Genomic DNA, 24,207 nt, shown 5'->3' on the forward strand with positions numbered 1-24,207 from the left:
GCTCAGCTGGTTAATTGTAACTAACCTGAGTATTTAGTAATTTTTATACATAAACACACAAATGTAATTTTTCAAATTATATAATCATCTTCCAGGCTTCCTTCATATTTTGATAAATGCTTCTCTCTCCAACTTCCTCATTTCGTGATTTGACTCTCCTGTATTTGTAATCTCTGGCGCACGTGGGTGACACAGAATGCCAGGTGTAGGCCTACAAATATCACTAGGAAAAAAGATGAGAAAAAGGTTGTGTTTACTGCGTCTCAATGTTCTTGCCAAGTGGAGAGACAGCTCTGCGTGGATTTTGGTGGCGAGGCCACGGGGGTCACCCTTGCACTGGCGGGCAGGCTTACTTTTCCTCCAAGTGTGTCAGCCACGATTAATGAACTAATTTATTTGAAAGGACATGCATCATTTGTGATCTGGAAAAAAAAAATATGCTGGTCCATCACAACTTAGGCTGTGTGAATACCACCACAAACAAACACTGATTATTTGTGGGTATGTGTCGTCTGTGTGCATGTGTGTGTGTGTATGTGTGCACATATGAATTAGAATTCACTGAATTTCCATTATTGTGCATAACACTATGGAATATATATACATACATTCTCCAGTTTCCCCAGTCCCAAATGTTTGGAATACACATCCTCCTTCATTCACATAGTCACTGTACATTATTCATGTGAAGTGAAGTTGCTCAGTCGTGTCCGACTCTTTGCAACCCCATGGACTACATGTAGCCTACCAGGCTCCTCTGTCCCTGGGATTTTCCAGGCAATAGTACTGGAGTGGATTGCCATTTCCTTCTCCAGGGGATCTTCCCGACCCAGGGATTGAACCCAGGTCTCCCGCATTGTAGACAGACGCTTAACTGTCTGAGCCACCAAGGACAGGAAGTTGCCCTGATTTACAGGGTGAAGTCGGGGAGGTGAGTCATTATAATACATTGTGGCAGGCACTGTAATGAAAGGGAAGGAAATAAACCAAGCACATGGGAGAACTTAAGGTGGCCTGGGGCAGCATGGGGGCAGCCATACCAGCCAGACCTGTGCTCAATACAGCTTCATTTCCTAGCACCTGTGAGGCCTTGAATACAAAATTCACTTAATATCTCTGAAACTCAGTTTTCTCATCTGTAAAATGAGGATCATGGTTCCCATCTTTCAAGGGCTGTCACAAGGATTAAAGACGATGTGTATGAGATACGTAGCATACGTAGCAAAGTCAGGATTTTAAACTGGTAGATATTATTCACTTGTAATTTGAATATTACCATTGGTAAGCAGGCATCTGATAATAAAATTAACACCCAAATAGTAGATGTGTTTCAAAGCAATGTTGGTGACTCTCAAATGCTGCTCTGGGTGAAGGGAGAGAGGATTAGAGCAGCTCCTGCTGGCCACGGTCTGTTTGCACTGGAAGAGACCTCATCCAATCCAATCCCATCTTCAGAAACAGGAATCAGAGGACAAAGGAGGTTAAATATCCCTAGGCCACCCGGCTAGGGTTGATCAAGCTTTACTCAGGCTCCTCGGAGAACTTTTTTCTGCTAGACTTTGTCCTTGGTACCTGTCTTGGCTCAGCCCAGTTTTAGCAAGAACCTGCTGTCGGTTTACAGAGAATTCCTCATCCCTGGCACCTGATTACATTGGCTTTGCCTTCAGCAAGAATTTCCCTCTCCTTGATGTCTCTGCTTAGCAATCTTCTATCCACTGCCCCCAGCTCCCCACCCTTAGTCCCATTCTACCCACTGATTGTAATCCACCCACCACCACCACGGCTGTCTTTGTATATCTGGAGTTGAGGCAGCCCTCCAGCCTGTCTTGCGATCATCTTGACACCTGTGACTACAGTCCTGAATCAAGTCTCCCCTACTGTCTTCACAAATGTCGGAATAATGCTTTCTATGACTATAACCGAAGACTCCTGACTCCATAGACCCCTAAAAAGGCCCATGTGGGTCTTGGTTGCATAAACAGAAAGCAAATTAGCAGATTGCCAGATGGGATCACCGAGAAACTGGGCAGTGGGCTCCAAAGGGCAGCACTATAACCTGATAGAAACATGCTGGAGTCCAACTCGGCCTTGTATATCTTTGCTTTTTGTGTCCATTTTGTTAGGTTTTCCTGGGTCTCTGTCTGGTGGACTGAAACTTAGAGGATATGCTGAGAAGCACCATCTGATCTGCTGTCTTCAGACAAGTTGCACGTTTTGACCATTACCCTAAGTTTATCCAGCTGCTCCTAGGGCCCAAGCAGCCAGTGCTGGTAGCCGAGGACCCTGCAGGGATCCAAAGAGATCCTTAAGCCACCAGCCTCCAAAAACCCCCTCCACCTGCTGCTCCAGAGTTCCGGGCTCCTTTCCTGAAATATCCAGGAAGGGCACTGCCGTGAGGCCCTCCTCACTGCCAGCCTGGATGGGGACCCCTCCCTCACCTGTTGGAGTCTCACTGCTCAGAAGAGGCACGTGGACACACATGGCCTCCTGCCCTTGCCCTTTTCCACCTCTGCCCCCAGCAGGACCATGGACCCCTGGGCGATGACATTGCCATGGAGACAGCGTAGAGAAATGCTATGGTGAGCAGGTAACTGCTCAGGAAACCAGAGAAGCTGGGAGGCCCTGGCATTCTGGTGCTCAGGATGCTGGTGCAGTTCCCAAGCCAGGCCTCAGGCTGAACCTCTAAGACTTCGAATCCCAAAGCTGGGCTCAGGGCAGCTCCTTCCCTGATTATAGGCACCCCCACCCTCCACTCCTCACCCTCCCCCACCACACACACACACACACACACACACACACACACGCACATACGCCTATCACAGTGAAGAGATTCACTCACTTAACACAGAATTCCTGAACATCTACTATGGATCAGGTCATTACAGACCAGCATCCAGACTGAAAAGTCCAGGAGGGAAGGTTCAGAGGGAGGTAGGCCCACTGGGAAACACTATAAGCAGCGGCCATGCTGGCTTCTAAGGCAAGACTCCAAGGAGGTGAATCTGCAAGGCTGTGGGTTCCTTATTTGCAGGCAGGTAATCCACACTAAGGGCCCAGAAGGCTCCCTAGCACCTTCAGCCTCTCCCAGGTTCTGGAGGACTGGCCAGCTGGGCAAACTTGACAGTGGGGTTCCCTCGGGATCTGTGGTTTATAATGCAGAGTCTGCTAGCCTCTGTCTGTGGTCCCAGCCCTTCTCTCCAGGGGAATCTCATTCCTCCCTTCCTCTACTCCCAGCAAAGCTGAGCTCCGGGGCAGGGAGCCAGGAAGCTCTCGGCACTGTTGCCTCCAGTCCCACCATCTCAAGCAGCAGTAGTAAAATGACTTCCAGAGACACACCCTGCACGTGATCACACCCTGCACACTTGATCACACGTGATCAAGCCCCGTCCATACACACAGGTTGCTACTATTGTTACTATTCCCTGGTGGAGTCCAGAGATTCCGTGGCAGACTGGAGCATACAAGAGAAGAACAATGCTTTGTATAAGGTACAAGGTACTGAGTTAGAAGACTTGGTTTTTGGTCCTGACTCTGCCTCTAAGAGACCTTGGATGATTCCCTTGGCCCCCTGGAACCTCAGTGTTTTCACCTGTGAAATGAGTGTGTTAGACTGAGGACCTGGACACATAGGAGACATTTAGTACATGTCTGTAGGACGAAAGTTGAGTGAGCAACTCCACATCTCTGAGCTCCTTCCAACTACATTAGGCACTTAATATTTGCACCCGGCCACCAGCATCATGGTGAAAAAGGCAAAAGGAGAAGGGAGCAGCAGAAGATAAAATGGTTAGATGGCATCCCCGACTCAATGGACATGAACTTGAGCAGACTCTGAGAGATAATGGAGGACAGGGAAGCCTGGAGTGCTGTAGTCCATGGGGGTCACAGAACCGGAAACAATTTAGTAACTAAACCAACACCACCACCACCCTCATGGGGCCTCAGCTAAATTGCTGCAGGAATTCGGGTTCCCACATCCCTTCTCCTTTCTGAAACATTCGAGGGACCCCCTTCCTTCTCCTCTCACTCCTTAAACTTTTCCCCTAGCCTCCCCCTTACTAATCACCTAGCCAGCAAGTCAGTGGATCCCTTTTAATCCTGAACTCCTAGTCTTACTAGTTGCTTTCTTTCTTGTCATCATTTGCTTTCTAACTCAGGAGATGAGGTTTCAATCAGATAAGAAAGCAGCTGTGCTAAGAACAGGTGTCTGGAAGCGAAGTGGTCCTGCCTGGGAGGAGGCAAAGGATGTCTCTAGGGACCAGATACAAGGGAGGCAGAAAGCTCCTGGTAGTGGGTTGAACAGTGTTCCCCAAATTCATGTCCATCCAGAACTTCAGTGTCTGACTTTACCTGCAAGTAAGTCTTTGCAAAGATAATTAGTTAAGGATCTAGAAAGGATCGTATGGGATTAGGGTGGGTCTTAAATCCAAAACCTGGTACCCTTCTAAGAGAAGAGGAGACAGACAGATACAGGGAGACAAAGACGATGTGCAGATGGGGGCAGAGATTGCAGTTACGCTGCCACAAGCCAAGGAAGCCAGGAGCCATGAGAAGCTGCAAGAGGCAAAGAGAGCCTAGAGCCTTCAGAGGGAACACAGCCTTGCTGGCACCTTGATTCCAGGTTTCTTGATGCCTCGGAGCTCAGGGAACCCACAGAGGTTTGCCGCCATCTCCTTTCACATTCTTTTCTTATCACACTTGGGAGTCAAGCAAAAGTAATTAGAAATGAAGACAGCAGACGTTTGGCTTTTCCAGCCTGGTTTCCTGGGTTTTATCCAGCTTCTTGAAGATGTGATGAATCAGATCAATTTTGAGCAAATCTCAGTCTGCTCTGCATGAGAACAGTCTTCATTCATTCACACAAAATTGTTTATTGATATCCTACCAACCAACAAGCATATGCTCAAGGTAGGGCCTGGAAACTCCTCCTTCTCCTGTTCTTTCCTTGCTGCCCAGCCCTAAATCTGACTGACAACCAAGGAGTGACCAGTGGTACCTTATTATGTTATTGTGAATGATAGTAACATAGCATTCAAAGGCCTTCGCATGTCATATGCTATATAGAGTGAGCACCAGCTTGCCTTCAGTCTTCTTCTTTATGAGAAAAGGGGAACATTAATAGCCATTAAGGCAACCCCATCACTCAAAGCTGTAAGCCCCTCAAAGTACATGAAGTGCCCACTTGGTCCTAATCCATTTCACTTATCTGTATTTTCCAGGCAACAGAGTAGATCTGAGTAATAAGGGTCATCGGCTCAACAATTCTGGACCTAGAAACAGGAAGAAAGGACAAAGCGATGATTCTTGGAGACTGGTCGCATTGAGGAAACTTTTGCTGCGGCTACCTGAGGCCAAACTGTGTGGCAAACACCATCTCTGTCTATCAAGCACAGTACCAGACACAGGCTTCGTGTGGTGGGAAACGGGTCGGTCACTGGCAGGCTTGGGATCTGGGCTTGGTCTGGGCTTAGCAGCCCTGAGACTGTTAGGGGAAGCGTACTGACTGAAACCACCCACCCTGGCCAGGCACCATAGTAACCATTTGCGTGAGTTATTTTACAACAGGAAGTCTTAGTAAGGAACATGGAACTAGTAAGTCACCATCAACCAGAAGAGTTCAGGAAAGGTCAAAAGGAGACACCACGTGTCCGACCACCTCCCAGAATCCTTCTCGCTGGCATCCATCTTGGCTGCGCAATGCACGTACCACCAGGAAGGATTCTGAGTCAGATGATTGGTCAAAGGAAACCTGGAAACTAATCTCATCACCATAAAACCCGAGACTTCGAGCCGCGTGACACAGCAGTCCTCCTGGGCTCCCTTACCCTGCTGCCCTCCACCCAGCGCCCCTTCCCAATAAAGCCTCTCGCCTTGTCAGCATATGTGTCTCCTCAGACAATCCATTTCCAAGTGTCAGACAAGAGCCCACTTTGGGGCCTTGGAAGCGGGTTCCCCTTCCTGCAACAACACTCTGGATGGATCACTCAATACCTCTCCGGGCACAACTTTTTCATCCAAGTGTGAAGAGTTATTTGAGGTTCCTAAGGTTATTTACAGCCTTGACACGCTGGGGGCTCTCCTGTCTAAACCTCTTGCTGGAGGAACATTCTAGCCTGCCTTAATAATGTGGGGGAATTTAAGGATGAGCAGAAGACAGCTTGTCCTTCTATCTTATTATTGTATGTACGTGGGGTGCAGGGGAATTCCCCTGATCACAGTCTTGGCATGTGGAATTCAGTGAAGCTGGTACCTAAGCTTGGAAAAGTAAGGACTGCATTTTTGCCTTTGAGGAATTTATTATCTAGTGGGGAAATGGACAAGTAAACAGGCAATTACAGCACACCATGATAAATCTTACACTTCTTCCTACGGTAATATAAACGAGGGTCCCTAGCCCAGGCTGGTGGAACAGTATAGGGGAAATCACTGAAGACTGCCTGGAAGAGGTGGTGCCTCTGCTCAGTTTAAAGGCTGACTAGAAGTTCGCCTTTCAGGTCAAGAGCTGGAGCATCCAGGCAGAGAAAACAACATACTCAGGGGCTGAGTGCGGGACAGTGAGCACAGAGGAACGAGGGTCCATCCTTTTTGTTCCTCTTTCTTGTAATCCCCAACCCTTTCACTTCTCTAATCCACAGCTTTAAACCATCACACTACCCTTTTTTCTTTTCTCTTTTCTTCTCATCTTTCTCTTCCACTCTTTTTAGATAAAGAGAAGAATGTAATCTAATGAGTTCATGAGCTAGTGAGGGAGCGAGGAGAAATCTGGTGTGTTGAGGTCTGGAAAGGTGTGTACTGGGTCCCAGGAGGGGTCTCCTCCCCTCCTAGCCTCCACCAGGCACTTCTTCCTCCACATCCCTTCCCTGTGACTCATGACCACCTCACCCACCCTCTCATAAGACCCTGTTCTCTTGAGGAAACTGCCAGCCCTCCATGACCCCTCCATCCCTCTCTGTCAGGGTCACCCACAGATTCCCAGCCACATCCCCTACTTCACTGATGACTGGCATGTAGCTCAACGTCTTCCACTCCAGCCCATGTCCTGCCACTGACTGGGTGGAATCAGCTCCAAGTACCTTGGCCTCTCAGCTCCTTGACACCCCCCGCCCCCATCTCCAGTACATGCTCCGCTTCAGTTCACCTGTTTCCACGATTGCGTCCTGGACCTTGTCATCCACCAGGACTGCTCCTCTCTGAAGTCAGAAGCTTTGTTCTCTCCCTCTGCGACCACACTTCATTCTCTCTCTGCATCCCAGTTCAGTCGATCAATTACTCCAAGTATAGCGGGTCTCTGACCTCATCCATGCCATCAGTCCACCGATTCTAATTCCCCTTTAATATCCACAGACTGTCTTCACTTTCCTTTCTAGCTGAATCAGCTTTCTAGCCCAACACTCAGACACTTTTACAAATATCCTTAATTTCCTTGCTTCGTTGTCCTTACATCATCCTTGCCTTTTCCCTTGCTTTCATCTTCCTTGGTCCATCAATCATCAAGATCTTTTGAATTTTAAATAATTTTTCAAATCACCCCTGTCTTTACATCTCCACTGCCCACCAGCCTCCAGCACGACTGTCCCAGACAATTGGAAACTCTCCTCACCACTCTGCTTCCAACTTGCTTCTCTACCTTCGGGTCTCCCACTGGGCAGCCTCTGCGATTTTTACTTTAATGCAAATGAAATCAATTGTGTTATTCTACTGCCTAAAACTTCTTGATGCCCTCAGGATGGAGTCCGGTCTTCTTTACAAAAGCCTCAGGGTTCCTAGTTCGGCCCCTGCCCCTGCCTTTGGCCTCACCTGGGACTGTTGTTGTGTTAGTCACTCTAGTCACGTCCATTCTCTCTACAGTCCCCATGGACTGTAGCCTGGACCATGGCATTCTCCAGGCAAGAATACTGTAGTGGGTAGCCATTCCCTCCTCCAGAGGATCTACCATGCCCAGCTCAAACTCCATTCTTCAGCCCTTAGTTTCTTTGAGTTCTTTTAATACTCCATGCTCTAACCTGAGGTTGGAGACAGCAGGATATGGCAGAAAATGCCCTGGGGGCAGAGGTGAATCCTAGTCCTGCTCTGCTCTGCTCTCTTGCTGTGTGACAGTGGGTCCTTCCAAGGATAATGCTCTATGAGTCAAATCCCAGCTTGTCTAATTTCCTCGTCTGCAATGACATCCTTCTTCCTTCCAGAAGAGAGAAGATAAAACTTGGAGATGGGGAAGGATCCTGTGGACATTTAAACGCTTCCTACTAATTACGATAGAATAATGATAGTGAATGTTTACTAGAAGTTTGCCACATGTCAGGCATCAGGCTAAGGACTTTATATGCATGCTTCATTCACTTCCTATAAAACCTTATGAAGTGTCATGGTCATCCCTAGTCTGTGAAAGAAAAATGCTGATCTCAAAGGGGTTATAGTAATTTGATTGAGGTTTCTGGCAGAACACAACTCTGAGCCTGCATCAGTCTGGCTTCCAAGTTCATCTTCTGAATCACTTTGTTATATTGAATAGTTAGATGGGCAGGGAGTAGGTATCTCATTTTTTAGAAATGATTTTAGGAGATAGGTTTAAACTATTATTACTTAATATATAAGGGTCTTAGGTAATTATTGCTTCTCTGTACTTTTTAAACTAAGGCTCAGCCTAGTTCTCCAATCTCTAAATTCCGGCTTCAGAACAAACCACCTAAAGCCCCAAAGATCACTCCCAAGGAGTTTCCATCCTGTTTGTTTTCAGGCCGCCAGGCTTATCAGGCCGCCAGGCTTATCCTTGACAGTTCACCCAATACCTTCTCCTCTATATATGTGTCTGATTGAAGCAGGTTCCACCTATTCAATAACCCTTAATTCCATGCCCACAACTATGAAGGTTTTCTAGCCAAACTATAAGGTGCTCACTGATAAAGGTACCCAGAGAGTGCTGCTGATGAAAGAGAGATGAAGCATCTTGCTGAACCCCTCCGCCTGCAGTAGATTCCCCAGATACAGCAGACATCCCTGCTGGGCTTCAAGTAGGTGTGGCCGTGGGGAGGTAAAGTGTCACTCACCCACTCCCTCACTCAAAAATTTAAGTGACTAACAAATGCTTAACATCATTTTCATTTATAATAGCTTCAGGAGAAATTTGAGACAGACTCTCTGTTTCAAGGAGATCTCAGTCAGGTGGGGAAGACAAGAAATGCATCATTGAGAGATTAGCATTGAACATTAAGATGGCACTATAAGAAAGGAGCACAAGAATTGTCATCAGAGTAGAAGTGTGGTCATCTTCCCCGTGAGAATTCCAAGATTGCAACTCTGCTGCTAAACAACCATCGACAGGATGAATGTTGGATCCCACCAAAAAAAGATACCCCACTACTTCTTGCACCCTAGCCTGCCTCCTCCCTCTTACGCACACCAGGATCCAAGGGCAAAGGAGAAGCTCCAACGAGATGGTTGCTGCTGCTGCTAAGCCGCTTCAGTCGTGTCTGACTCTGTGTGACCCCATAGACGGCGGCCCACCAGGCTCCGCCGTCCCTGGGATTCTCCAGGCAGGAACACTGGAGTGGGTTGCCATTTCCTTCTCCAATGCATGAAAGTGAAAAGTGAAAGTGAAGTCGCTCAGTCGTGTCCGACTTTCAGCGACCCTGCAGACTGCAGCCCACCGGGCTCCTCTGTCCATGGGATTTCCCAGGCAAGAGTGCTGGAGTGGGGTGCCATTGCCTTCTCTGAACAAGATGGTAGGAGGGGCGAAATCGCGTTTAGAATGAAACCCATACCCTCCAGAGATGCTCGGAGGGCTCACACAAAACCTTGTGTGCACCAGGTTCCAGAGACCCCACAGAGACTGAGCCAGACCTGCCTTTGAGTGTTTCAGTGTCTCCTGCAGAGGCACGGGTCAGCAGTGGCCTGCCACAGGGACAGGGGTTCTGCCTGCCGCAGACCTGGGACGTGCTGCATATGGCATAAGCCCTCTTGGAGGAGGTCGCCATCAGCCCCAACACAGAGCCGCCAAGCACACGACCCACAAACTGCAGAACGATTATACCAAAGAAATCTCACACTGTTAAGAAATTTCTTGGACCCACAACAGATTTCCCAACCTGGGGATCCGGCAAAGGGACTGAGAACCTCCAGGGAATTTGACCGTGGAGGCCAGTGGGATTTGATTACAGAACTTTCACAGGACTGGGGAAACAGACTCTTGGAGGACACAGCAAAACCTTTTGCACACAAGGACCCAGGAGAAAGGAGCAGTGTCCTCACAAGGGACTGAGCCAGACTTGGCTGTGTGTGTCCAGAAGTCTCTGGCGAGGAGGAGGTGTGGGTCAGGGGCACTGAATATGACAGTGCAGGCATAAGTCCTTTGGAAGGAGGTTGCCATTACCACAATTACCCCTATCGTAGTTTGGCCTTAGGCCAAACAACAGGGAGGGAACACGTCAACAGAAAATTGGATTAAAGATTTACTTAGTATGGCCTTGCCCATCAGAACAAGTCCTAGATTCCCCCACAGTTAGTCTCTCCCATCAGGAAGCTTCCACAAGCCTCTTATCCTTCTCCATCAGAGGGCAGACAGAATGGAAACCACAATCACAGAAAACTAACCAAACTGATCATATGGATCACAGCCTCGTCTAACTCAATGAAACTAGGAGCCATGCCATGTAGGGCCACCCAAGACTGATTGGTCATGGTGGAGAGTTCTGACAAGACATGGTCCACTGGAGAAGGGAATGGCAGACCACTTCAGTAGTCTTGCCTTGAGGACCCCCCATGGACAGTATGAAAAAGCAAAAAGATATGACACTGGAAGATGAACTCCCCAGGTTGGGAGGTAACCAATATGCTGCTGGAGAAGAGTGGAGAAATAACTCCAGATGAATGAAGAGATGGAGCCAAAGTGAAAATAACAGCCAGTTGGGGATGTGACTGGTGATGGAAGTAAAGACCAATGCTGTAAAGAGCAATATTGCATAGGAACCTGGAATGTTAGGTCCATGAATCAAGGCAAATTGGAAGTGGTCAAACAGGAGATGGCAAGAGTGAACACTGACATCTTAGGAATCAGTGAACTAAAATGGACTGGAATGGGTGGATTTAACTCAGATGATACTTATATCTACTACTGCGGGCAAGAATCCCTTAGAAGAAATGGAGTACCTCTCATAGTCAACAAAAGAGTTCGAAATGCAGTACTTGGATACAATCTCAAAAATGACAGGATGATCTCTGTTTGTTTCCAAGGCAAACCATTCAATATCACAGTAATCCAGTCTATACCCCAACCACTAATGCTGAAGAAGCTGAAGTTGAATGGGTCTATGATGACCTACAAGACCTTGTAGAACTAACACCAAAAAAGATGTCCTTTTCATGATAGGGGACTGGAATGCAAAAATAGAAAGTCAAGAGATAGCTGGAGTAACAGGCAAGCTTGGCCTTGAAGTACAAAATGAAGCAGGACCAAGGCTAACAGAGTTTTGCCAAAAGAACACACGGGTCAAAGCAAACACCTTCTTCCAACAACGCAAGAGACGATTCTACACATGGACATCACCAGATGGTCAATACTGAAATCAGACTGATTATATTCTTTGCAGCCAAAGATGGAGAAGCTGTATACAGTCAGCAAAAACAAGACTGGGAGCTGACTGGCTCAGATCATGAACTCCTTATCTCCAAATTCAGACTTAAACTACAGAAAGTAGGGAAAACTATAGACCATTCAAGTATGACCTAAATCAAATCCTTGATGATTATACAGTGGAAGTGACAAATAGATTCAAGGGATTAGATCTGATAGACAGAATACCTGAAGGACTATGGACAGAGGTTCATGGCATTGTACAGGAAGTTGTGATCAATACCATCCGCAAGTAAAAGAAATGCAAAAAGGCAAAAGGGTTGTCTGAAGAAGCCTTGTAAAGAGCTGAGAAAAGAAGAGACGCTAAAGGCAAAGGAGAAAGGAAAGATATACTCATGTGAATGCAAATTTCCAAAGAATAGCAAGGAGAGATAAGAAAGCCTTCCTCAGGGATCAATGCAAAGAAATAGAGGAAAACTATAGACTGGGAAAGACTAGAGGTCTCTTCAAGAAAATTAGAGATACCAAGGGAACATTTCATGCAAAAATGGGCTCAATAACAGATAGAAACGGTATGGACCTAACAGAAGCAGACAACATTAAGAAGAGGTGGCAAGAATACACAGAAGAACTATACAGAAAAAATCTTTATGACCCAGATAACCATGATGGTGTGATCACTCACCTAGAGCCAGACATCCTGGAATGCAAAGTCAAGTGGGCCTTAGAAAGCATCACTATGAACAAAGCTAGTGGAGGTGATGGAATTCCAGTTGAGCTGTTTCAAATCCTGAAAGATGATACTGTGAAAGTGCTACACTCAATATGCCAGCAAATTTGGAAAATTCAGCAGTGGCCATAGGACTGGAAAAGGTGTTTTCATTCCCATCTCAAAGAAAGGCAATGCCAAAGAATGTTCAAACTACTGCACGGTTGCACTCATCTCACACACTAGCAAAGTAATGCTCAAAATTCTCCAAGCTAGGCTTCAACAGTACATGAACCAAGAACTTTCAGTTGTTCAAGCTGGATTCAGAAAAGGCAGAGGAACCAGAGATCAAATTGCCAACATCCACTGGATCATTAAAAAAAGCAAGAGAATTCCAGAAAAACATCTACTGTGCTTCATTGACTATGCTAAAGCCTTTGACTGTGTGGATCACAACAAACTGTGGAAAATTCTTCAAGAGATGGGAACAACCTGCCTCCTGAGAAATCTGTATGCAGGTCAAGAAGCAACAGTTAGAACTGGACATGGAACAATGGACTTGTTCCAAATTGGGAAGGGAGTATTTCAAGGCTGTATATTGTTACCATGCTTATTTAACTTACATGCAGAACACATCATGTGAAATGCCAGGCTGGATGAAGCACAAGCTGGAATCAAGACTGCAGGGAGAAATATCAATAACCTCAGATATGCAGATGATACCACCCTTATGGCAGAAAGTGAAGGGGAACTGAAGCGTCTCTTAATGAAAGTGAAAGAGGAGTGTGAAAAAGCTGACTTAAAACTCAGCATTCAGAAAAGTAAGATCATGGCATCCATTCCCATCACTTCATGGCAAATAGATGGGGAAACAATGGAAACAATGACAGACTTTATTTTCCTGGGTCCAAAATCACTACAGATGGTGACTGCAGCCATGAAATTAAAAGACACTTGGTCCTTGGAAGAAAAGCTATGACAAACATAGACAGCATATTAAAAAGTAGAGACACTACTTTGCCAACAAAGATCCATCTAGTCAAAACTATGGTTTTTCCAGTAGTCATGCATGAATGTGAGAGTTGGACCAGACAGAAAGCTGAGCACCAAAGAATGGATGCTTTTGAACTGGGGTGTTGGAGAGTTCCTTGGACTGCAAGGAGATCAAACCAGTCAATCTTAAAGGAAATCAGTGCTGAATAGTCATTGGAAGGACTGATGCTGATGCTGAAGCTCTAGTACTCTGGCCACCTGATGCGAAGAGTGGAGTCACTAGAAAAGACCCCGATGCTGGGAAAGACTGAAGGCAGAAGGAGAAGGAGAGGACAGAGGATGAGATGGTTGGATAGCATCACCGACTCAATGGACATGAGTTTCAGCAAGCTCCAGGAGATGGTGAAGGACAGGAAAGCCTGGTGTGCTGCAGTCCATGGGTTGCAATGAGTCGGACACAACTGAGCGACTGAATTGAACTGAACTGAAGGCAGTAACTCCAATACCCCCTAGCTGTGCAAGTCTAAGCAAGTTTCACTTAACCTCTCTGAGCTTCAGTGTTCATATCTGCAAAATGGGGGTCATAATAGCTATCTCAGTGGTTTGCAAAGATCAATAAGGTTAATGTCTGTGAAAGTGGTGCTGGAGAAGACTTGAGAATCTCTTGGACGGCAAGGAGATTAAACCAGTCAATTATAAAGGAAAGCAACCCTGAATATTCATTGGAAGGACTGGTGCTGAAGCTGAAGCTTCAATACTTTGGCCACCTGATACAAACAGCCAACTGATTAGAAATGATTCTGATGCTGGGAGAGATTGAAGGCAAAAGGAGAAGAGGGTGGCAGAAGATGAGATGATTAGATAGCATCACCAGCTCAATGGATATGAATTTGACCAAGCTTTGGGAGATAGTGAAGAACAGGAAAGCTTGGCAGGCTGCAGTCCATGCAGTCACAAAGAGCTAGACACGACTTAGTGACTGAACGACAATAATACGTGAAAGTGAGTTACAAATGAAAGAGATTACTATTGTCTCATGGGTTTTAAAAATGAAAATGGAGTTTCAAATGCAGCTTATTGTTACCATTGCTCTTTAGGGAATAGACAATTATTTAAAATGCTTAAAAATTCATGTAGACAGTAGAATCCCCCTGCCTTGAATGCGCTTCCTTCTGATATATACGTAGTTCACTTTCCCATGTCCTTGTCATTTTTCACATGGCACTTTCTTGATGACATCCATCCTGACCACCTGTTCAGTAATGCAAACCTTCCTCTCCTCCCACCCTTCAGCACTCCACATCACCTAACCCTAATTAATTTTGTCTTTTTCCAAGTACTTATTGCCTTCTAACACATTTATGAATTCACTCTTTATACTTATTGTTTATCATTTTTCTCCTCCCACCAGAACATGGCCAGGGATCTTTGTTTCTTCACTGGTGTATCTGCAACCAAAATGAATACCTAGTAGGTAGTAGCTTCTCAATGTTTTTTGCTCAATGAAAGAATGAAATGTGAAATGTAACTTGAATGGCTGCCACATCAGAAGACATTCTTGCAAGACTGAGTACAGGAAGGCAGAACACAGAAATCAGCAGCCTGGTCTTGGGAAGATGGTGGCTGAGAAGTTCCTGACTGCCATGTGTGAAGCATGAGTGATTTAGAATCCTAAAATAACAAACCAGAGAGCACCCCTTAAAACTCACAGAGGCAGTTTTAATCCAGTAAGAGGAGGCCATCTTTATACATGGAGAATGAAGAGACTCCATGTCATTGTATAAGAAAAGTTTGAATAATTTCCAAGTGTGAATAATTTCCAAGTTTGAATAATTTCCAATAGTTTCCTACTATGCATAATAAATTATTCCAAATCCTAGCAATTTAAAGGGCTTTCCTGGTGACTCAGAAGGTAAAGAATTCACCTGCAATGCGGAAGACCTGGGTTTGATCCCTGGGTTGGGTAGATCCCCTGGAGAAGGAAATGGCAACCCACTCCAGTATTCTTGCCTGGAGAACACCATGGACAGAGGAGTCTGGCGGGCTACAGTTCATGGGGTCACAAAGAGTCAGACACAACTGAGCAAAGAGACTCCGTGTCATTGTAGAAGAAAAGTCTGAATAATTTCAGAGTGTGTATTAATTTTCTACTAGGTATAATAAATTACTCCAAATCCTAGCAATTTAAAACAACAAAAATTTATTATCTCATAGCTCCTGTGGGTCAGGAATTCAGGCAGCTCAGTCAGGTGGTTCTGGCTCAGGGTCTTTCAAAAGGTTGTGGTTAAGACCTTGGCAGTGGCCACGGTCATTTGAAGGCTTGTCTGGGGAGGGCAGATTGGTTCATTCATGTGGCCCTTGGCAGGAGGCTTCAGTCCCTTACCACGCAGACCCTTCCACAGAGCTGCTTGAACATCCTGATGACATGGCAGCTGACCTTCCCTAGACTAAGTGACCCAAAAGCAGAAGAAGGTGGAAATCATTATATCTTTTATGATCTATCCTCAGAAGTCACAATCTGTCATTGATGTATTGTTCTATTGCCACACAGGTCTGCCCTACTTAATGTTAGAGAAGATCACAAAATAACATGAATACCAGAAAGCAGGGAATATTGAGGGTCATCTTGGAGGCTGGTTACCACAGAATGAAACTCAGGGAGAATGCAGACTGTGTGGAAGCAGCATGGGTCTATGGGGAACGGGCATCTTCTCCCCCCACCCTCTTTGGCTCACCAGAGATGACTGGCCAGAGGGCAGACTTTGTGCCACAAGTCATCAACAGCAATTCCAGGCCTTCCGCTGTACACACTGCTCAGGGCAATGTATGGAAACATGGATCCATTTTAGAGTGCCTGACTTCTTCCATTTGGGACCCTGGATGCTGGCTTCTGCTTGCCAACACATTTCTCTTGTTGATCCTGCCATTAATAAATGAAAGAGGAGAGGGAGCCCAGAGTGTAAGGAAGGAGTGACCACATGACCTAAGGACGATGATCAGGGAACAGAATACCAGTGTAGCCTCTGAAATCTCCTACCACAGTTAAACGAACAGCAAGGCTTTCTAATTGGCCAGAAGTATATGCATCAGTTAAGAAAGAGTCCTGCCCAAGGAAGGCTTCATGAGAAAAGAAGAAGCCCAAAAGAGGGTGTTTCTTTCATGACTGGAGACTCTTAAGGCTGCAGCTATCATGTTCCATCCTCCTCTCTCAGGCAGGTCCCATACTTCACCTAAAAAAAATGGGTAGCATTTGCTGCTGCCATTAATGACTCCAAAAGATGAAGAGTGTGCATTTCCACCAGCTTTGGAGATCTTAGAAAAAGAAAAATCTCCTTGTCTTTGGGCACCAAAATATTCTCTTTGTTTTTCATGTTTAATAAAAGGCGGTCTGTGCCAGAGGGCACCACACCATGTGACAATGACAATCAAGAAGACGTCAATCAGAGGAGGAGGAGGAGGCAGATGAAGGGCCTGAGAAGCCAGGAAGAAAACTGAGGCTGTGCCAAAGCATCACCACGAAGACCAACGCCTCCTCCCGGCTCGTGCGTGGTAAGATGGGAGCTCAGCGGAACCTAATTCAAAGGGATGACAAGCAACTTGAACCCCTCTCGCTCAAGATGAGTAAGAGCTTTCGACAGGCAAGTGCCAAAGAATTGTGGTACAGATAAACAGAATGGAAGAAAGAAATGTAAGCTTGAATTCTGTGAAAGTTCTAAAAAATGCTTAATTTCAGACATGTAAAATCAGAGGCTGAATTTGTGCAGAAGAAAAACAGCTGAAAATGTTCCTCCTGAAGTTTCTTAATAATAACTAACAGTCATTGGAGTTAACATTTATAGAGTGTTTCTTTTTGTCAGGGACTCCCAAATGTCTTACATCTAAATGCCTTAATCAATCACTACAACGCAATGAAATCAGTATTAATATACCCATTTATAGATGAGAAACTCAAGATGATAGAGGTTAACCAACTTGTTTAAGGTAACATCAGTTCAGTTCAGTACAGTATTTAGAGTCAGGATTCGAATTCTGGCAGGCTTACTCCAGAGCCCACAGCTGTAACCACCACTCTATACTGCTTTTAAAGGCTTTAAAAAAGGGAAAAAATGCTGGTGAGTATCATTCACAGAATTCATGGGGAGATTCAACACAATGGTTTAGAAGTCTTCCAGCTCATTACAGAATGAACACCATGATCTCATCACTTCAGTGGAGCCTTCTGTGCTGCTGAATGTCAATCCCTTGATTTTATTCCTGAAGAAATCAGTGTGGTCAAGCATCCTGCTCAGGGCTACTGGGCCTCCACTGCCCCTGCCCAACAGGAAAGTACTGACTGCCAACCAAGCTCCCATGAGTTACTCCTGCATCTGTGCAGGGTCCCAGGCCATGCTACTCCCACATCCCACTCCCCCGGTGCCTCTAGAAAATCTGGGAGTTTAGTCTTGGAGATGTAACAAGTTTTCATCCCGTGATAATAAGAAAGCAACACCAAAGGCCTAAAGGTTGGAAGAAATCTGGGTTTTACCATTTGGACAGTTCAGTTTACCTTAGAGAGGTGTGACACAGGAGGTGATATTATCAGTGTTTTTCAGGAAAGCTTGTATCAGTTCATACGCTCCTGCTCCTCTACTCCCAGGCCTCCTCCTGCTCCCAACTCCCCCACCGCTGCCCCCAGGACTTGCTGAGGTTCATTCCCAGTGCATTTCATCCAAAAAACTCCTAGATCCAGTTGCCGAACTACTTCCTAGATCGTCCTCAGCTTTCAGAATCCCAAGAAGTTATTTCATCCTTTCTTTCCCCTCTGCTGTCTCCTCCTTTCCTGCCTTCATATGCAAAGGTCACAGTCACTTCAGTTTATCAAAGAAAATGCCTGCTTATCCATATTCTCTTCCCTCATTCTGTATGCCACTTACATAGATCAGAGAGAAGCACTGTTTTAGCATCAGACGGTCTGGCTTTGAATCCCCTTATTAGCCATGACCTTGTGCAAGCTATCTACCTCTCTAAGTCCACACTTCTTCTTCTGTAAAATGGGGATAATAATAGTGCCTGTTTCCTAGAGTTGTCATAAGAATGGGAGTTGAAATAAAAAACACACATCACGTGCTCAGCACAGGGTCGTGCACAGAGCAAATGCATGACAAATGGTGGCTGTTATGATGATTAGGTCAGTGACAGAGGGACTGGTGAGTGGGGTCACTTGTTCAGAGCAGCCCTTCTAAGGAAGCCTGTGAGTAAGCCACTTTCGCAGACCAAAGGTTCCCGGGGAATTGCTAGTGATGTTGCTGCCTGGGGTAACAGAAAGGAGAGGAGGCAATTATACAGCATGTAACAAAAATAATTTCATTTCTAATGCCTTTCCCCTGCTGGGCCACTTAGACTCTAAACAATAACAGCAACGTGGGGGTGCAAATGAGGCACATTCTGAAGGAGCCCAGTGACAAAGGCACGGGCCCCACAACTCACTTTGGCTCCCAGACGTCTGCAGGGGAATGTCCTTGGGGACTGTGGCTGCCATTCTGTGTGCTGAGCCTCAGCTCCCTGGAAGCTGGGTCTGCCTGGGCTGACTGTGGGCTTATCGATAAGGCCCCTTGGGGAGGCCAGAGGTCTTCCCTTCTTTCCCTCCCCCATCACTAGAGACAGTAAAGAATTTCCCCTGTCTGTTCCTGGAAAATGTGCAAATCCTCGCAGGGGCCATCAGATTATGACAAATCGCCCATCTGCGCCACACTGATGCCTTACACATGTATATTGGACATCAACTGCTTCCAAGGGCCCTCAAGAGTTCACTTCTCCTCAGCTCCCACATCCATGACGCTGGCCCCACACTCTCAGAGGCCCCCAAGGCTTCCAGGGCTCTAAGTTTGGGACCCTGCATGGACACAGCCTTTTCCATCCCTGGGATGGGGGGACGGGTCCCCAGGCCAGAGGGCATCATCTCTGGCTCCTTCCTGTTCTTTGAAGCCAGCAGGGGCTTCTGCTCCTCCTGAGACACATTCCCAGGTCTCCTAGGGAAAGAGAAGGCTGCACCCTCCCAGGGGGCTTTGCAGCTGCCAAGGGTGTTGATTTACCTCATTCATCAGATTGAAAGGGAGAAGAAAAGGGGAAATGTACAAGACCGGAAGGGCAAATTTCTCTCCTTTCTCTGGACCCAAACAGGAACAAACCAAGTGGCTGAATCGTGGAGTTTTACTCCTCCACCCACATGTACTGACACTATAATCAAGCTATTTTCCAAGCCTATGCATTTAGATAATATGAAATCTTCCATTGCATTGGTGATAGGGACAGGTTAGAGGCAGCGGTATATTAACATCAGATTCCAACACTGCTGCAGTAATTAAATAGGCTGGAGATAATATCAGTCTACCACCCAGAACTGGTAAATAAGCAACTTGCTTAGTGGCTCTATTTAGTAACCTAGAGCACTCATACAGAATCCCAAAGCAAATGCTGGAGTTTTCCCAGGGCCATAAGAGGCCCTACTGGGGGGTGAAAGGAAGGAACTATGACACTAGGGGTCATCTAAGTGAGAGGCCACACATAGGGGAGGATGCCTACTGGGAAGTTGAGCTCTTCCTGCTGCCTGTGGTTCCCAAGTACTTCCTAGATGCAGGATGCTCTCCTGCTAGCACAGCTCCTGATAAGACAGAGAAGCTTTGATTGCCAAGCTCACTCCTGGTACACTGGAACTGCAAAGTTTACACTGCTCTTTTTTTTTTTTTTTTTTTTAAGAAATTTATTTACAGGCTATATTTTTAACATTGATCTCCTACTTTTATTTTATTTTTTTAAACTTTTAATTTTGTATTGGGGTGTAGCTGATTAACAATGTTGCAATAGCTTCAGTTTCAGGTGGACAGCTAAAGGGACTCAGCCATATATATACATGCATCCATTCTCCCCCAAATTCCCCTCCCATCCAGGCTGCCACATAACACTGAGCAGAGTTCCCTGTGCTATACATTAGCTCTTTGTTGGTTATCTATTTTAAATACAGCAGTGTCTACATGTCCATCCCAAATTCCATAACTATCCCTTCCTCCCAGCAACCATAAGTTCTTTCTATAAGTCTGCACCACTCAATTTTTGGAGAACTTTCCTAACGGGAGACAGAAACCATATTTATGGACTAAAGAAAAAGCTGCCATATTTGGAGTCAGGAACATCCAGAATGACTTCTGAGGAAGTCTAAATAATCCAAGGATTTTAAAGTCCCAGTAACTATGTCTGAGGGGAAATGGAATCGACTAGGCAGTCATCCTGTTCTTTTCAAGCCCTCATATCTTAGGTTGCTGTGACCTGTGATACACAACCTGATTCTGGGAGATGTTGGAGATATGGCTTGGGGTCCCAGAATTATAAATCAACTTTGATTCTCCTCTCCCTTCCTCAAGCTTCACTGTTGGAGATTCATGGGTATTATGCCACATGGGAGGGAGACATGAAGGGTGGCAGGTCAGAATGTGTGAGTCACTGGAAGGGGAAGGATTGGCTCAAAAAAGTCTGATCACCCTCTGCCCCCCACCCCTACCACCCACATCACCTGTGCTATCTTCATAGCTTCTTTCTCAACACTGAAACACAACTTCCACGTGCAGGGAAGATGGAGACAGCTCCCTCCAGACCGAGTCCACAGGCCTTTCCCCTGATACATGTTTATACAGAGAACAGGGGCCTTAGACCAGTCTAGCTTCAGCAGGTCAGCTCCAGGTACATGTGAGGCCAAATTCTTATGAGATTCTGAGCTCCCTTTGTTTCCACTGGTAGGAGGAAAAAACAGGCTTTCTCCCAAGTTCAGATTCTCCTACATCATCGCACATTCTAGACAGAAATAATTCAACCTTGCAGGTGAAGAAAAAAACACTGACTAGCCCACAAGCCTTATCACTGGCCTTATTTGCCCCTACAAGCTTCCCAGCTTTTATAGAGCACAAGAACCAAATCGATACAGTCAATATGTCACTGCCAATAGGGCACACGTGGCTACCAGCCTTGGGGAACATGGCGTGCTACTAAGCTGAACTAATCACTCCTTGGCATTTCAGGAGCAGTTGGGTTAGCAGATCACGGCATAAGCGTACTGAAAGACGATGATTCCCCTAGAAGGGGAGGGGAGGGAAAACACACTGGGTTGGCCCCCAGAGGACACTTAGTATTTACACAGGTCAACATAAAACCATATTGATGATTCTTAGAGAGACCAAAAATCTGTTTTAGAAAAAAAGGGAAGCCCAGGCAGATCCTGTGGGAGGAGACTGGGCTTCATCCTCTATCACAGCAAACGGACTGAACCAGGAGGCTGGTTTATCCACTATCCCACATCTGAAGAATTTAACACGTGTAACCGCAGAAGGCAAGGGGGTTGACTCAAGACCTTAATCATCTTCTCTCTAGTTAAGGAAGTAATAACTTGTATGATAGATGATTTCTTAACCCAGTGCACATATGAATCACCCAGAAATGTTGTTAAAATATACATTCATGGGCCTCTGCTTGAGACTCTCATTCGGCAGTTCTTCAGATAAGAAACAAAATTATGCATTTTTAAACTAGCTTCTCTGGTGATTAAGATACAGAGAGTTTATTAAAACAAAGTTCAGCCCTTAGAGAAATGCTGTCCCAGACCTCTGTAATAATTTGGAATCTCCCATGTTTCAGGCACCTTCCTCCCCCCAGGATGTATAGGTAAGATGGAAGGAACTCAAAATGTTCTTCAAGAGACCAAGGCTGGAACCATGGCGGCCCTCACTTGGATCTCAGTCTAACCCTCTCAAATGTCTTCCCCACCAGATGTCTAATTTCAAAGACGGCATCAGCAGCCCCCTCCCAGTCAAATATATCAGGAATCCTGAATACTAAGCAGACAAATCAAAGGCAGGGGACTGGGACACAATGAATCAGCTCACTAATTCTCTTGCAATTGGTCACATTCACCACAAGCCTCTCTTTCTGTCCACCCTCATTAAATAGCAGCAACAGGGAGAAAAATGAAACAAAAAATTATTTTTTTCAAGTGGTCGTAATGCCACAGGATGAATCAGGGGTAAGCAGAGTATTTGCATCCAATGGGGTAAGACTCGCTGTTCATGTCTTCCTGGGGAGGAGCAAGAATTAGCCTGAAAGGTTTGTAGCCTGGTCAAAATCCAGAAATAGTTGGATCTGAAGAAGGAACTAGAGAGGGATCCACAAAGTGTCTTGCACCTCACCAGCCTCAGGATCCCCCAGGACCAAAAGTATGGGGTGCTAGGTGGGCGAACAGGATGACTCATTCACTCAGATAGCTTCCCTGTGGCTGAAAGGACCTGTCCCTAAGGAGCCTCAGTGCTGTGGCTGTGTCCATGGCGCAGCCTGTTGTGTAGACGCGCAGACACCCTCTTACCTCTGCTCTTCAAGAGGAACGGCTCACAGGCTACCGGCGGCAGCCAGGGATGGACACGCGCTCTGTCTGGCGCTTACAGCTGCTTCTTGTCTCTGTACACCACCCTACCGGGGCTTTTGGTCCATTCCAAAGTAGAAGAGTCACCTTTTGCCTCTGCGCCTATCGTCACCCCCATTCCCAGGTTGAGATGGGCCTGAAACCCCAACCTCCTTCCTCAACTGAATCGCAAACGGAGAGACGGTCAAGAACGTAAATTCAGAACCAAGGACAGCGGCATATCAGCCATGAGAGCAATTAGTTCGAACCAGCCTCTCCCTCACCCTTGGCTTCGGTCCTTAGAAACTGAAAAGTCTCAGGTCGCACAAATGCAGAGTTGCCAAGAACAACCCTTTTCCCTCCAGGGCGATCGGAACTCTGGCCGCGCGCACGGGGGCCCCCCAGCTTTGATGCGGGCGAAAAGTGCCCTCCAGAGATGGTCAGGGAGCCGGCCGCCCTGCGAAGCCGCGGCTCCGCGGGGCTCGCTTTCGGCGCTCCACCGGAGGCTGCACGGCACTGCCCGCCCGTGTCCGGAGCGAGGATTCGCACCCGGCGGCGCGAAGGATGCCCAGAGGGTAGGAGAGGGGACAGCCGCCGACGTTCCCTGCGCCCCCGGGGAAGCGGCCCGACGGAGAGTTCGGGAAGATCAGGGCAGGTCGGTCCCTGGACAGACGAGCGCCAGAGTGGCCGGACAAACTTCTGGTCCCAGCCGCGCCGCCCTTCGAGCTCCCTCCTCCTCTCCCACTGACCCTGCCTGGGCCCGGGCCGCCTGTCCTGCACCCTCTTGGCTCTTACCTTCAAGCCATAGGGCGCCCGGGGGCAGAGACGGCGCCGGCTGCTCGAGGCTTCCGGCTCCCGCCGCATCCACGCGCGGCCGCCCCTCCGGCAGCCGTCCGGGGCCGCCGCTCTCCTCGGCGGGTCCCTGGCTCCCGGCCCCGCCGCGCCGTTCAGAGCCCCGGCGGGCAGCCGCTTGGCCGGCTTCGGCCCGCGGGGAGCAGTGGACGGGCCGCGGCGGGGCAGGGTGGGGCGGGGCCGGCCGGGCGCTGGGCGGGCGAGCGGCGCAGAGACCTGGCGCGGAGGCGGCGCGGTGCGCGCGGCAGGCGGCCGGCTCCGGCACTGAAAAGCTGGACAGCTCCGCGGCGCTCCAGCGAGGAGAGCGCGGGGAGCGCGGGAGGGCGGGGCGGGGCCGCCTGGACCACGGGGCGCCTCGAGCCCCGCCCCTGGGACAGGCCCCGCCCCCGGGACAGGCCCCGCCCCGCCCCGCCCCGCCCCCTGCGCGTTGGTAGGCGAGCCTCCAGTACCCGCAACACCCGAGGCGCTAGCAGGTGGGGATTGCGGCTGTCCTTGACTTTTGAGGCAGATGGAGCCCAGGCAGGAACTGAGCCGTCCCACCACATCCCCAAAGTAACAATCTGTAAATGCCCGGCGGCAGGGACAGGTGTTGTCGTCGCCTGTCTCTTCCCTCCTTTGAGGAGGCAGAGGACAAGGGTTGGGGGAGGCACCTCCCATCCACAGAGTCGA

General features: G+C 47.4%; 1 protein-coding gene across 1 annotated transcript in view; it reads right to left on the bottom strand.

Moving 5' to 3' along the window:
* The window catches only part of DRD2 (dopamine receptor D2), a 70,354-nt gene extending 46,550 nt beyond the window's left edge, over window positions 1-23,804 (bottom strand). The window contains exon 1 of the mRNA XM_004016032.6: window positions 23,482-23,804. The gene's annotated coding sequence lies outside the window, so the exon portion shown is untranslated. The remainder of the gene's footprint in view (window positions 1-23,481) is intronic.
* Between the last annotated feature and the right edge of the window lie 403 nt (window positions 23,805-24,207).

Source organism: Ovis aries, chromosome 15, assembly GCF_016772045.2.
Source record: "Ovis aries strain OAR_USU_Benz2616 breed Rambouillet chromosome 15, ARS-UI_Ramb_v3.0, whole genome shotgun sequence".
NCBI lineage: Eukaryota > Metazoa > Chordata > Mammalia > Artiodactyla > Bovidae > Ovis > Ovis aries.